General features: G+C 39.8%; 1 protein-coding gene and 1 long non-coding RNA gene across 3 annotated transcripts in view; both read left to right on the top strand.

Moving 5' to 3' along the window:
* The window catches only part of DSCAM (DS cell adhesion molecule), an 826,557-nt gene that overhangs the window by 323,572 nt on the left and 487,511 nt on the right, over window positions 1-15,474 (top strand). The gene's annotated exons all lie outside the window — the stretch shown is intronic.
* LOC129052326 (uncharacterized) overlaps window positions 1-15,474 on the top strand; it is a 110,548-nt gene that overhangs the window by 25,063 nt on the left and 70,011 nt on the right. The window lies entirely within an intron of this gene.

Raw genomic sequence — 15,474 nt, 5'->3', positions numbered from 1 at the left:
ATGGAAAGCCTGGGCCAGCAGCAGTGGCTTATGTCTGTAATATTGTGAGGCTGAGGAGGGCGGATCACCAGGTCAGGAGATTGAGACCATCCTGGCTAACACAGTGAAATCCCATCTCTACTAAAAATACAAAAAATTAGCTGGGGGTGGTGGCACGTGCCTGTAGTCCCAGCTACTCGGGAGGCTGAGGCAGGAGACTCGTTTGAACGCAAGAGGCAGAGGTTGCAGTGAGCTGAGATTGCACCACTGCACTCCAGCCTGGGCAACAGAGTGAGACTCCGTCTCAAAAAAAAAAAAAAAAAAAAAAAGTGGAAAGCCTAGACATTGCCAAAGACAAAATGTGTCTTTCATCCTGTTCATGAGGAGGCTCTGACTGCTGCTCACCCTTGCTGGCTGCTGCTCTGTCCTTTATCCTCTGGGATTCTGAAACCAGAGACACTGACTTAACAGGTGAGTTATTGAGGCCAGCTGAGTAAAAACAAAGGACAGATGGAGTACCTGGCAGCGGAGGAGTAGGGATGTATAAAGCCATCCCTCAAGGCTTGTGACCTTAAGGAATAGACCAGTTAGTTAGAAAGACAAGATGCACTTGTACAAAATTTACCAACAGTATGAGACTATGGTGCTAGCAAATGTCACAGACATGATGATTGAAGTAGAAGAAATTCTTGGTTCAAGGAAGAGCAATATCCAGTATTTACTGGAAGGAATATTTTAAATTAGTGCTGTTCTAGAAAATTCAGGGCAATGGCTATGCATATTCTATTTATAAAACATTTCTACACACTCTAAATATGTATAATAATGTATAACAAAATAACAGGCCAGTAATTACTATAATGGAGTATAATATAGTATATTATGAGAACTGGAGGCCAAGTTCTCAGAGGAAGCCACTTTATTCCTTAAGTTAATATGATGAATCTCGCTTTGTGTCTCTTATGCCTTATTTGAGCCACACAGAGGAGGAAAGAGGAGAATCCCAACACATAATAGATTCTTGAATTTCACCATTAAATATGGCTTAGGACTGTGGCTATGGCTGTGCTCATGTCATGGAGAAATTTGTGAAATTAAATCAATGATAATTTATAAAGTCATCATCAGAATATTGTAGAAATACTATGGTTTTGGGCACTGAAGCACCCCAGTGTTGAAAGGTTTGCTTTTTGGCTTTGAGGTTTAAAAAGGAGCTGTGATATTTTGAGACACAGAGATGATGGATGGCAGCCAGACCAGGTTACCTTACATGGCAGAACTCCTGGAGATGACTAGAGGCATGATTACAGCATCCACTCCTGTTTCCACAGCTATGAGGCGAGTGGTCTTCAGAAAAAAGGATAGCCACACACAGGGTTTCTGTTTCAGGATTTCACCCACGGTTCTTCCTCCAGAGGCAAGGGTGAGCTTCATGTTTCCTTTGCACCAGTAGCAATGACAGCAGAAACAGGCACTGCAATATAATTATACTGGATTTATTCCAGGGTGTATCTGTTATTTATTACTGTATAACAAACCACTTCAAAACTTAGTGGCTTAGAACAATGGCTATTTGTCTAGTTCATGATTGTGTGAACTGGCAATTTAGGCTGAGCTCAGTTGGGTGGTTCTTCTGCTGTCAGCTAGGTTCAGTCATGAGTTTGTGAGCAGCTGCCTGTCAGGGAGGTGGCTCTTCTCCTGCGGTTGGTTGCCAGCTGTGTGTTAGGAAGATAAGGAGAACTGGATCATTGTTTCCTGTTGTCCAGCAGGCAACCCTAGACTAGCTCACATGGTAGCTCAGTAGGTTTCAGAGAGAGAGAGTGCAGAAGCTTAGACTCAGTGTTGGTACACAGCAACTTCTTTCACATTCTATGGGCCAATGTGAAATGCAAAGATGCCCCATGTGGCTAGAGTGGAGAAGAAGACTATGGGACTTGATAGGAGGAGCTGTGAAGATCATTGTAAAGGCTATGGTACTTGGAGACGTGGAGGATTATGGTCATTTTTGGCATCTACCATACATGGGGTAGTTTGTGTCTGAAGGCAGTGTGGCTGGAAGCATTTAGGAAGTGAGAGCTTCACCTGTATGTTCATATAGGGACACTATCAGGAATAGGAAGGTCAGAGAAAAATGGAGCTTAATGGAGCAAATGCCCTAAAGAGATGCAGAGGCCAGAGCCACCTGCTTGGAAAGATCAGAGGGATGGAACAGCAGGGCAGGGACTTTAAGCCACACCAGGCAGTGCAAATGCTGCTAACTTTGCAGGGGCTCCAGAACACAGGCCAGGGAAGCACCTTGACCTCCTGGCTCTGAAGCTCTGAGCATCATTCTTAGAAATAGCTCCTCTGCCAGCATATTTTGTACCACTGAGAAAGTGACTCAGGATCAAATCCAGAGCTCTGTTTTTTTTTTCTTAATTAACTAATTGATTTTGACAAATAAAAGTGCTCTGTATTTAAATTATATAACGCAATGTTTTGATATATGTATACACTGTGAACTGATTGCCACAATCAAGCTAACTAATGTATTCAGGCCTCTGTTGAAGTGCCCTAATGGTTCTCTTCAAACTGCTGCAAAAATCTGATAAGCAAAGTTCCTGGCCAGCCCGAAGGTACCTCGAGGGCTCTCATTATCTCCCTGAATCCCACCCACCGGCCACACCTACCATGCCATCTCTCACCCTATCCTCTTTTGGCAGATGTCCTTGTCTTCTACACACCTGAAAAGGGGAAGGCATCCAGTTTCATATTCTCAATGCAGGTCCAGTGTCAGTTAAGGCTTGGATGGATCCCTCTGAGTAGCCTTCACCCCCTTCTCCCTGAATAAGCCAAATAAAAGTGGGTATCATATGAGGCAGTGACGTGTCCCTGAAAGGCTTGGCCTTGTGGTAAGTCACAAACAAGGCGTGAACAATATTCCCACCTTCTCCTCTCTGCTAAATACTTGCCCTGAAAAAAACTAAGTTCTGCAAAGTGCTCAGAGGGTTTAGGTGTGAACCACCCAGCTGGAGGCAGAGTTACACCTCTGCCTCTGGGGGCCAGCTCCAGCTGGGAGGTTGATGGGAGCCTCCGAGGCTGGGCTCCACCAGAAGCAAGATCCTAGACAAGAATTTGAGTGTAAGGAACTTATTTCAGAGGCAGGCCCAGAAAGTATCCTAGGAAATGGGGGAAGGGACATGGCAAAGAAAAGAAGTCAGTAGAGAGGGTGTTGTCCAGCAGTTTATTGGTGTGGGAAATGGGGGTTCAGTCCCACCTGGGGCCCCCGAGAGATTTGGTACAGTACATTTCAAATGATCATGCCTGAGGTACCAGGAGCCCATCTTATCTATGGCTGAGGTCTGTTCATGCTCTGTCTTGTTTGCTGGCCAAGAGAAAGTTCTCAGGTGGAAGGCCACAGGGGTTTTCAGTAGGAGCCCTCTTGGCTGAAACTGAAATGAGGGTATCTCAAAACATTAAGTGAATTTTCTGAGACCATATAGCCAGGAGCTGAGTCTGTCTAATTTTAAAGTCCTTGTTCTTTAACAGGAGAAAAGAGGAAATGGTGACAAATAAGTAGTTTCTTGGATCCAAGACATTGAAAGTGGCTATTTCCTCCTTGCACGGAAGGCTTCTTGATGGCAACCAAATTACTCTGAAAAGTTACTTGTTTTAATATCTTAGCAAATCATTCGATACATTTACGGAAGTGTTTATCAGCAATGTATAATTGTTCTTCTCACTTAAAGAATGTTTGTTTCATGACATCGGAGATCTATAACACAAAGACCCACTTTGTATGATGAACCCCCATGGTGTAGCTGCTTACAGGGCCCTCACACACACTCTTTTGGTCCCTGACCACATCTATTTTGACCTGGTTTTGACTATACCACTGTCCACTGCTAGACAGAAAAGAGGAAGACATGCCTCATTCTCCAAAAACTGGAGGAATGGCATCATTTTCAAGTTTAGTTTTTGTTGTTTCCAAGTATATTTATGTAATGCTGTATTATATGTATATACTTGCCATGAATTAAATACGTCACAAATAAAATCCACTTTTGGGACTCAACAGTATATAAAAACACAAGTAGTATGAACAGATTTATTTATAAGGTTATGATGAGCTTTTCTGAGATCTTTCTAGCATATCACTGGTGTAAATGTCATGGGAATTGAAAATAATGTATTTGAATTTCACAGTCTTCTGTGAATGAATATATATATATATATATATTTTTTTTTTTTTTTTTTTTTTTTTTTTTTGAGACTGAGTCTCACTCTGTTGCCCAGGCTGGAATGCAGTGATGTGATCTTGGCTCACTGCAACCTCCACCTCCCGGATTCAAGCAATTCTCCTGCCTCAGTCTCCTGAATAGCTGGGATTGCAGGTGCGCGCCACCACGCCCGGCTAATTTTTGTATTTTTTAGTAGAGACAGGGTTTCACCATGTTGGTCAGGCTTGTCTTGAACTCCTGACCTCATGATCCTCCCACCTCAGCCTCCCAAAATGCTGGGATTACAGCTGTGAACCACCATGCCTGGCCCTGTGAATTTTTTAATACTGCATTTCCCAAAAAGAATTTGTCTTTCTCTATTTTTTTAAAAAAGTCTTCCCTGAAGTCATTCTTGACCAGAAAACTCAAGCAAAAAAAGAATGAATTAGTTGACTTGTCCAGATTCTATGTTTAGCAGACATGTGTACCAAGAGTTTGTATTGATTGTTAATACATGATAACACAGCGCTGAAAAATCTTAACTCTATGTAAAGTGTTTATATATGTATATAAGCACTTAAGATTTTATGTAATACAACTTTTTCTATTCAATCTTTTAAGGAATATCTAATATTTTAAATTACTTAAGCAAAGAAACAAAAAGGACAAGTTTAAAAATAAAAACATAGAAAAGGAGAAAAAGAGAATTATCCTGTGGTGTTCTCTCATTAACTAAAAATAAAGGTTTTGGAAAATCTGTTAATTTTCCAAATTTTAGATTTTTATGTGCTATTATATTGGAAAATGGCAGATTAAAATTTTGAAAAATTTGTTCGTGAAACTTCTAACTTTAAGTTGCTCATGATCTAAATTTTCTTAGCTCTCATGAGATCTGGTTGTTTAAAATAAATAAATAAATAAATAAATAAATTTTCTTAGGGACCCAACTGCCACTAAGATTGTTTAAATGGTAGCTACTGGTATTTTTTGTTATAAGCCAAATATCTTTCATCAAATCAAGCTCACACATTCACTCAAGTTCTTAAGATACTGTTGAAATGGGAAAAGTCCCTTTGTCCCCCTCTCAGGGCGTGTGATGGGGGTGTGGCTCATTTTTTTGGTGCCTCACTGCTCAAACTTCTAGGGAGGGCATACAGACGGGCAGGCTGTGGGGGCTCTGACCTCACGGCAGCATCTAGAGGTGAATGTTTACCGCTCCTGAGGCCCCAGTGTGTGTGTGTGTGGTTGTGTGTTACTGTGTGCTCTATTAGTTTAGCATCTGCAGGTGGCTTGTGTGTATCAGATCAATTAGACTCCTGCCTTATCACAAGGACAGAGGGCTTTTCTGTATCCCAGGATTTCTTGCCTTGGTATACCAGAAGAATCAGATCACACCTGGGCTTGGAGAATGAGTGCAAGGTTTTGTTGAGTGGAAGAAGCTCTCAGCAGATGGGGGAGCCAGAAGGGAGATGGAGTGGTAAGGTGGTTTTCCCCTGGAGTTGGGCCGCTCAGCCACCAGGGCTCTCCTCCCACTGCCTCCCCCAAACTCTGCGGCATTCACTGGTCAATGGCCTGCTGGCCTGCTGGCTTCTGTCGGTGTGCTCCTATGCCGGTGCATTCCTCCCGAAGTCCAGCCACTTGTGTCTTTTTCCACCGATGTGTTCCTCTCAACATCCAGCTGCTTGTGTGCATGCCTGCTAGAGTCTCGGGGTTTTTATAGGCACAGGATGGGGGCGTGGCAGGCCAGGGTGGTCTTGGGAATTGCAACATTTGGGCACAAAAACAGAAATGTCTGCCTTCACCTAGGTCCGTGGGCACAGGCCTGGGAGTAGTGCCCTAGTCAGGGACCACACCCTCCTCTACCCAACACTTCCCTGCCCGCTTCTGTATCACTATTCCTTCATTAATTAGAAAGTATGCATTTTTTAAAATTACAAAGTGTCTAGGTGTCTGCCAGCATTACTCAATAGGAAACTCCAATAGAGGGAGTAAAGTTATTTCTCCAAGGTCAACAAAATTAATAAATACAAAGCCTTCATCACCAGAGCCGTGGTGAAGAGCTCTTTGCACTATGTGTAATCGAAACATGAAATCAACAGTTTATTTACCTTCACTGTAAATTGTTCATTGAATGTCATTATGTTGTCCATTATTGACTTCCTACCACATGTGACAATTACATGTGCTTCTGCCTTCCCTGCCCTGAGTGCCAGGCTGCTTTCAACTCAGGCAGCAAGGTGGCAAGATAGAGTTGATTGAGTTGCGAATGGAAACAGGAAGATTTGGCATCTGAATCTCGAAAACTCTTGACGAAAATTCTCTTTAGATATAGAGATTTGATAACTTCTTAAAGTGAAGTTTGTTTTGCTCATGACGATCACACCTATCAGCTGATCAATTCTGTTTCCTTTTCAAGGAAAAATATATGTATCCTGCATCAGCAAGGATTCATGAACTAAAGGACTCACAGAGTAGAAGTCTCCACTTTTGAAACTGAGGAGCCAAAGCCCAAAGAGAAAACGTGACCTAGATTAGTCGTTATTTATTGTTTTAAAGGGGGGACAATCAAATTAATGAAGGCAGTTAAAAATACATTGCATTCTTATTAAATACATTTTGTAGGATTTATGCCTGATGATCATGAACATCAAATCTGACTTCCCTGTTGAGCAAAATGAACTATAATCAAGTGGAACGAATTGCTTTGCTGTTATCCCTTGTTGTGGATTTGTGTCAGCCATGGTAACTGAGCTGAAATGGGCTTTGTTTGCTTAGCTCTTCTCCTAAGGAGAACAATGCCATTTACTCTGAGTTTGTACTGGGTTTCTATCTAGTAACTGCTTATATTGGCCTTTAATAAAGATTTCTATCTCATTCCTTAATACAGCACATGCCAATGGGAAACACATGCCTTATGCCTAGCTTTGTTCTGTAGCAGAGTTTCTCAACCTCAACCCATTGACATTTTGGGCAAAATAATTCTTTTTGTGGGGAGGGAGTGGTGAACTGTCCAGTGCATTTTTAAATATATTTTTTACAAAGTTTAATTGACACACAATTATTGTACCTATTTATGGGGCACAACGTAATGTTTTGAAACGTGTATACATTGTTTAATGATGAAATCACGATAATTAGCATATCCATCACCTCAAACATTTATCATTTCTTTCTGGGGAACATACACAATCCTCTATGACAGCTATTTTGAGATGTGCAGTACCTTATTGTTGACTGTAGTTGCCAGACTGTGCAACAGAACGCCAGCACTTCTCCTTTCTCATCGTTAACTTTGTACCCATTGACCCTCCACTCCCCATCTCCCTATTCCTACTCCTTACCCCATTCTATTCACTATTTTTAAAGATCGACTTTAGATTTCACATATGAGTGAAAATGTGATATTTGAGGGGTTAATATTCAGAATACATAAGGAACGCAAACAGATCAACAGCAAAAAAACAATAAGCAAAAAAAAAAATTAAAAAGAAGACATACAGATGGACAACAGGTATATGAAAACATTCTCAGCATCACTAATCATCAGAGAAATGCAAATCCAAACCACAATGAGGTATCACCTCACTTCAATTAGAATGGCTATTATCAAAAAGACATAATAAGATAACAAGGGTTGCTGAGGATGTGGAGAAAGGAAACCCTTACACACTGTGGGTGGGAATATAAATTAGTAAAGCCATTATGGAAAAAAAGTATAGAGGTTTCTCAAAAAACTAAAAGTGGACCTACCATATGATCCAGTACTTTCACTCCTGAGTATACATCCAAAGGACATGTCCCATGTATTTTAAGATGTTTAGCATTATCCCTGGCCTCTACCCACTAGATGTCAGTACCACCCACCCTCTCACTCCCAGTTGTGACAACCAAGAATGTCTCCAGGCATTACCAAATGTCATCAGAAGGTCAAAAATGACCCCGGTTGAGAAACACTGTTCTACATACGGTAGGGATTCTTGAATTATTGTAAAACACAGAAGGAGTGCTTTTAAGTTGTTTGAAATTTTATTTTATTAGAATCTATGAAAGTATTTTTAAATTTTTAGTGTTACATAATATTTGTACATACTTATGGGGTATATGTGATATTTTTAAGCAAACAAGCAAAGGCCATTTAAGCTCAGTTCTCATGTGCTAACTCAAATACAATGATTTGCAATTCCTTATATACACACTACATCACACTACATATCTTTTCTATTTATTTATTTATTTTTAGAGAGAGAGAGTCTTGCTCTGTCACCCAGGCTGGAGTGCAGTGGCACAATCTCGGCTCACTGCAACCTCCACCTCCCAGGTTCAAGCGATTCTCCTGCCTCAGCCTCCTGAGTAGCTGGGACTACAGGTGCAAACCACCATGCCCAGCTAATTTTTGTATTTTTAATAGAGATGGGGTTTCACCATGTTGGCCAGGCTGGTCTCGAACTCCTGATCTCTTGATCTGCCCGCCTCGGCCTCCCAAAGTGCTGGGATTACAGGTGTGAGCCACCGTGCCCGGCCACACACTACATAACTTTTCATCCATTCTCACGTTAGTGTTTGTGTTTTATTTCTTCCTCAAGAACCTATAAAATATAAAAATATTTAATGCATTTAAATTGTTGACAGCTATCTTTGATTTTGAAATACTTTCATGAAAAGCATATTTTCTGGAAGATAATAGCATTGCATTGAATCCTGCTCCTCTTAATTGACTTGCTATAATTATTGCAGAGAATTATTTTCTCTTGAAGAAAGATGGTATTTAAAGTAAGGTATAACTACTGACCTGTGTGCCTCTAGAATGAGAGCAAGTAAGTATACCACCAAAATTCAACTGGAAGTTTGTAGTTTTATGGCTCCTAGAATTTATTCTAGAAGAAATTTCTTCCACTATTGCAAGCTAATCTACTTCACATATAATTTAGGGCAAATGAATAATGTCATTAAGGAAACATATTCATTTAGAGTCGTTAAATGCCTTCTAATAGATGCAAGATCTGAAATAATATAAATATATGCTTATATTAGGAGTCGGGGCAACAAATTTTGGAGTCTAGAATGATAAAAGAAGGAAGGTCATGTGTTTTATGATTTGATTTAAACTACCCTAGTGATTCAAGTTACCTAGCACCAATAATCAACAGGGTATTTTATATGTCTGTAGACACACACACACACACACAGAGTGAGAGAGAGAGAGAGAGACTTTAAGGAATTGGCCCACACAATTGTCGGGCTGGCATGTCTGTAATCTATAGGGCAAAGCAAGAGGCTGGAAGCTCAAGAAGGATTTCTATTTTTATGTTACGGTCTTGAGTCAGAATTTCTCCTCTGGGTGTCTTAGTCTATTTGGGCTGTCACAGCAAAAATACCATAAACTGGGTGGCTTGTAAACAATAGAAATTTCTTCCTCACAGTACTGGAGGCTGAGAAATCCAAGAACAAGGCACCAGCACATCCAGTATCTGATGAGGACCCACTCCCTGGTTCATAGACAGCGCCTTCTTGCTTTATCCTCAGATGGCCAAAGGGGCAAGGGGTCTCTCTCAGGTTTCTTTTAAGAGGGCACAATACCGTTCATGAGGGCTCTCAAATCCCCACCTCCTAATACCATTACCTTGCAGGTAAGAATTTCAACACACAAATTTTGGGCAGATACAATCATTCAGACCATAGCACTGAGACTTTTTTTCATAAGGTTCACAACTGACTGGATTGTAGATGTTAACCATATCTGCAAAACACCTTCACAGCAATACCCAGATTAGTGTTTGATGAACTAACTGGGTACTATTACAGCCTAGCCAAGCTCACACATAACACTCACCATCATATATTTACACATGCCTAGGAAGAGTAAAATAAAGGGCTATCTGGACATTTTCTTGAATTACCAGATTCATAAATACAGTTATGTACCACATAATGACATTTCAGTCAACATCGGACTACATGTATAACAGTAGTCCCATAAGATTATAATACCGCATTTTATTATACCACTTTTATGCTTGTTATGTTTAGAAATGAAGTACTTAACATTATGTTCCAATTACCTACAATATTTATGCAGTAACATGCTGTATGGGTTAGTAGCTTAGGAGCAATAGGCTACACAGTAAAGCCTTGGTGTGTAGTAGGTTACGCCATCTAGGTTTGCATTAAGCACACTCTATGGTGTTTGCATGATAATGAAATTGCCTAATGACGTACTTATCAGAACACATCCCACTGTTAAGCCATACACAGTTGTATCATGATGGATGGATGTTCTTCCTATAATTCAATGAAGTAAAATTTTAAGGTTTTAGGTGGTGTGTGTGTGTGTGTGTGTGTATATATATGTATATATATGTGTATATATTATATATGTGTGTATATATTATATATGTGTGTGTATATATGTGTGTGTATATATATAAGGGCAAACTGCATTGAAAATATGTGCAGATGGTCCGTGAGGCTCTTTGACAGACTGACTGCCACATGTCAGCAGATGACTGGGCTTGTGCCTCACCCAGCGAGACAGGACGCATCTCAGGCCTTCAGGGTCTCTTGCAAATGGTCAGAACTCAAGGGTCCATTGGAATGCACACACAGATTCCTATTGAATTGGAATATCGGCTATTCACTGTGTGTTTAGGAATACTCAGTATTGAGGTTCACTAATACCCATCATGGAGGTTCTATGTGCCCTCCTTGGTCCCCTGTGTCCCTGGACCCAAGGTGTGCCCACCCTCTGCATGAAGCACCCATGTCTCTGTGAACCAAGAGTCTGCAGAGGCCAGAAAAGCATGGGACCCAGAGGTTGGCACTCGGGCTGAAGCTCATACTCAGAGCCATGTGCAGGGCCAAACAGGTGATTAAAAATGAGAGCACTGGGCTGGACCCAGGCTGAACTCAGGAGCAGGCAGCAGCAACAAATTTCCAGTAATGAGAGTCTGCCAGGGACACAGTGCTGTCACTTTCCTCCTGCCACCTCAAGAGTTAAGCCTAGGGACAGCTGCGAGTCTCAGTGCCCACAGCAGCACCCCAGAACTACATCCCAAAGAGGGGATCAGAGAGGAAGCACTTTGGTTTTTTTCACAGCTCCTATTTATGTGTTCTTATGACATGCACTATCCTGTTTTCATGGTTTTGTGGAAGTTCCAGGTAGAATGGGCTAATGCATATTAAGACTGAAAACAGAATGTTAAATGGCATCATAGACATATTAGAAAAGGAGGGCTTAGAGATTACCTGAGTCAACCTTGTGTGAAAACTGAGAAAAATGAAACCCTAATGATGTTATATGGCAGGCTGCAAAGGCTGGCTTTGGGTTCCAGAAGAAAATGTGTGTGTCTGTGTGTGTGTGTGTGTGTATAGATGTGTGTATGTGGGTATATGTGTGTGTATATATATGTATATACAGAGAGAGTATATAAGGTGAATATGTACATATGCATTTATATATAAATATATAAATACATAAATATAAATATATAAGGTATATATATACACATAAGGTGTGTGTGTATGGGTGCATATATATGTGTGCATGTATATGTATATGCAGAGAGAGAGTATATGAGGTGAATAGGTACATTTGTATTTATATGTAAATATATAAGGTATATATATACACACAAAAGGTGTGTGGGGGTATATATGTGTGTGCATATATATGTAACATGTATATACATACACAGAGTATATAAGGTATATATATACATATGTTAATATATAAGGTATATGTATGGTTTATATATATAAGGTATATATATGGTTTATATATATAATATATGTATATTTACAGAGAGTAAGGTGAATATGTATATATAAATATATAAGGTGTGTGTGTGTGTGTGTATATATATATATATATATATGGTGTGTGTGCGTGTATCCGGATTTGCTACTGTCTAATGAATAAACAAGAAGATCTGGATTTGAAACACAATAGTGTATATGAACGTTATCGGAAAAAGCCCATCGAATTTCTCCCACACCGGGGCACTGCAGAGTCCTTCCCTTCTCGAATGTTCTCCCTGGCACTTGTGTTTCTCTCCTTCCTGACCTCTGCCTAGTCGCAGATAGAGATGGATTTTGACAGAACCGGGAAGAGTTGTTCTATTTCCATGGCAACGTCAATTCACATTCTGCAGGTACACTGGCCGCCACTGCATAAATGAAGGCTCCTCAAGGCTCTGTGTGTTGCCGTGCCTGGCCAAAAATAACTTGGCATGCCACCGTTCCTCACAGCCCCATGGAGAGAGGCATTAAACTGACTGGATGCCAACTGTCAACTCTGTTCCCGTCTTCCTGCTAAAGAAGAAGAAACAGGAACTGCCAGTGTTTGGGGGAGGGGAGCCAGCGAGGCTGCTACATTGTTTCCATGGTCTGAGAAACATCGCCTTTCCTCTGTTGAATGGAACATGAAATACATTCTAACTTGTTCACCCCAGGGGCACCAGATAATTTGTATTTCCGCAGAAGTATTATAATTACGTAGTTTAGAGTTAGAATTAATTAGCATTTGGGGAAGTAGTGATAAAACCAAGCAGTTATTAAAAAATTAATTTTAATAGAGGTCAGTTTGGAGAGAGTACTTGGTTTTCTTTTGAAAGATTTGTGTGTGTGTGTGTGTGTGTATGGTGGGGGAGATAAAAGAATAAAATTATTAAATGATCCTTTAATCAATCTGAAATGTGAACCACGTTATCATTAGATGCTACCACTGGATGTTAAAATCCAAATTAGTGGCACACATGCAGAACATATTTCAAAATAAGTCAAGAGTTAAGTGAATCTTTGAGGGTTATCTATGAAAAAAAAGAAAGTTTTGTAGAATCCTTTTAAAAGTATATCATGTTCCCAAGAATGTGGGTCATAGCAACCTTCTTGATGTTAAACATAGTCAAGAATGATTTCATATATTATACTAGACACATGAGATACTTAATAATAATTAAATATTGTTTAAAGAATAATTTTTGAAATCAGTTAACATTGCCTATGAGTGCGCTGAGTGTGAAGCTCTCCTGGGAGGGCTTGCGCACCTGGGAATAAAGTTGAATCTTTGCCCTCATGAAGCTTATACTTTGTTTTGAGTGAGGAGTCAGAAAAGACTGTAATTTTTAAAAGTATTTTTACCTTCAATTGGAGTTTTACAACACTGCTCTAAGTTCTTAAAATCAAAGACCATCACAGTTAAATTTTATTTTTTTTCTGAAATTGATCACCGTTCCATGGTTGTATAAAAGACTGTCCTTGTTTTCAGAAGATAATGTTGAAACCTTTGGGAAGAAAGAGATATCATGTATGCAACTTACTCTCCAGTTGTTCAGCAGTAACAATAAGTGTTTTCATTAGAATGAGAAAAAGGGAAAGCAATGGTGAAAATGAGGCAACTTGTTATCAAGTGGTGAGTGGAAGTGGAAGGTATGCTACAGTTAGTGTACTATTCTTATAACTGTTCCTTTGTTTATATATTTTTTCAAAACAAGTTAATGTAGTCTATAGCTTTAGGCAAAAACTCTTTTTCAAGGAAAAGGAACAGTGTGCAAAAGTTATTTTTATTTTTTCTTAAATGAATTTCCAGTGTCTTTGAAAATCTAGAACGTCAACACCTGTCAATGTGTACTTCTTTAGTTTTCAGATTATAGTAGGAATTACCCTACTAATATTCTGAAATAAGAAGTAGCCTTTACTGATGTACCAATATTTTTAAGCAGTGCCAATTTCTAAGTAATCTTTTCTTAACTTCGCTTCTGAAAATTTGAAAAATGTCCTTTCGTCAAAAGCTATAGGCTGCATTAGTTTAGCTTTTCCTTTTCCTTCCAAGACAATACCCTTGCTGCAGTTTGGGGCCAGAATGATCAGCTGACCCATTCTACATCTTTGTACTCTAAATCAAAGTTGTTCCCTTTAAAGAGCTCATTGGAGAGGAATATGTGGGATTTGATAAGCTCCATTGATGGTTTAATAATTATGAATGTTTAACAGACATTATACATTTATCCCACATTTACTAGTATAAGAGCGAAAATAAGGAATGAAAGCAAATTGTTCTGCAGGGTCCATTTGTGCATGCTATTATCATGCCCCATAAAGAAAAAAAAACTTTCATAAAGGATCGTTAGTTTTTTCGTCTTATTTACACCATTAGATGTTGCCGCAGAACATTAGAATATGCATTGGTGCAATGTGAATTGTCTGTCTGCTATTTATTGCATAATCCATTTTATGCAATGTCAAAAAGGAAAACAAAGAACCAAAAATACAGGGTTTATTTTAAATTAGGAGATAAGCTCTGACTTTCTAAGTTGAAGCCTGGAGCATTTTCTCGCTAATCCAGTGTGAGTTTCTAACAGTGAGCCCTGTTTTAAGAGGAAAAAGGGTGATGTAGTCCAATTAATATGACGGCTTTGTTCATTTTCCCTGGGATGATGAAGCATTGAATGGCTCCCTGGCTCAGTGAAAACAGGGTGGAAAAACGTTGATCCAGGAATTGTAAATTGAGCATGCAGGGCTCTGCAACAGCTTTCCTATACCTCTTTGGGAATAAGGCGTAGGGTTCACCATACCTGTCCATTTTTCTTTGCACTTGCCACTGTTTCTCTTAAATTATTTTGGGAGGTTGCTTTCATTTTGGCACATTTTTGAAGAAAAATGTGTGCCTCCAAGTTCATGCCCATGTTGTCCGTCCTGATCACACAAATGGCCTTGGAGGTTCCTTATGAATTCTGTATGCAATCTGTCACTGCATTGCTTACGTAGCAGTTTTGAGTGCAAAGCCTTGAAAATTAATGAAGTGCCTTTCTATTTTCTGTTCCAATCTGTGATCTGGTGCCTGGAGGATATTTTGACTATTTTTGACTTCACTTGTTTTTGTTTTTGTTGTTGTTACATACAGGTTTTTTTATTTTTAAATTCTATCTCTAATATGTTATTTTTCTTTTATTCTGTCCATTCATTCAACACCCATGTTGACATAGTTTGGATATTTGTCCCTCCAAATCTCATATTGAAATGTGGCCCCTAATGTTGAAGGTGGGGCATAGCGGAAGGTGTTTGGGTCATGGGGACAGATTCCTCATGTATAGCTTGATGCCATCCCTGTGATCATGAGTGAGTTCTTTTTCTATTAGTTTATGCAAGAGATGGCTGTTTAAGAGAGGCTGACACTTCCTGCCATCACTCTTGCTCCGTCTCTCGTTGGGTGACCCACCTGCTCCCTCTTCACTTTCCACCATGATTTGAAGCTCCCTGAGGCCCTCAGCAGAAGCAGATGTTAGTGCCATGCTTCTTGTAC

This window comes from Pongo abelii, chromosome 22 (assembly GCF_028885655.2).
Source record: "Pongo abelii isolate AG06213 chromosome 22, NHGRI_mPonAbe1-v2.0_pri, whole genome shotgun sequence".
In the NCBI taxonomy this organism is placed as follows: domain Eukaryota; kingdom Metazoa; phylum Chordata; class Mammalia; order Primates; family Hominidae; genus Pongo; species Pongo abelii.
Note: the sequence above shows the minus strand (reverse complement) of the source record. Positions and strands in the feature narration are given on the sequence as shown.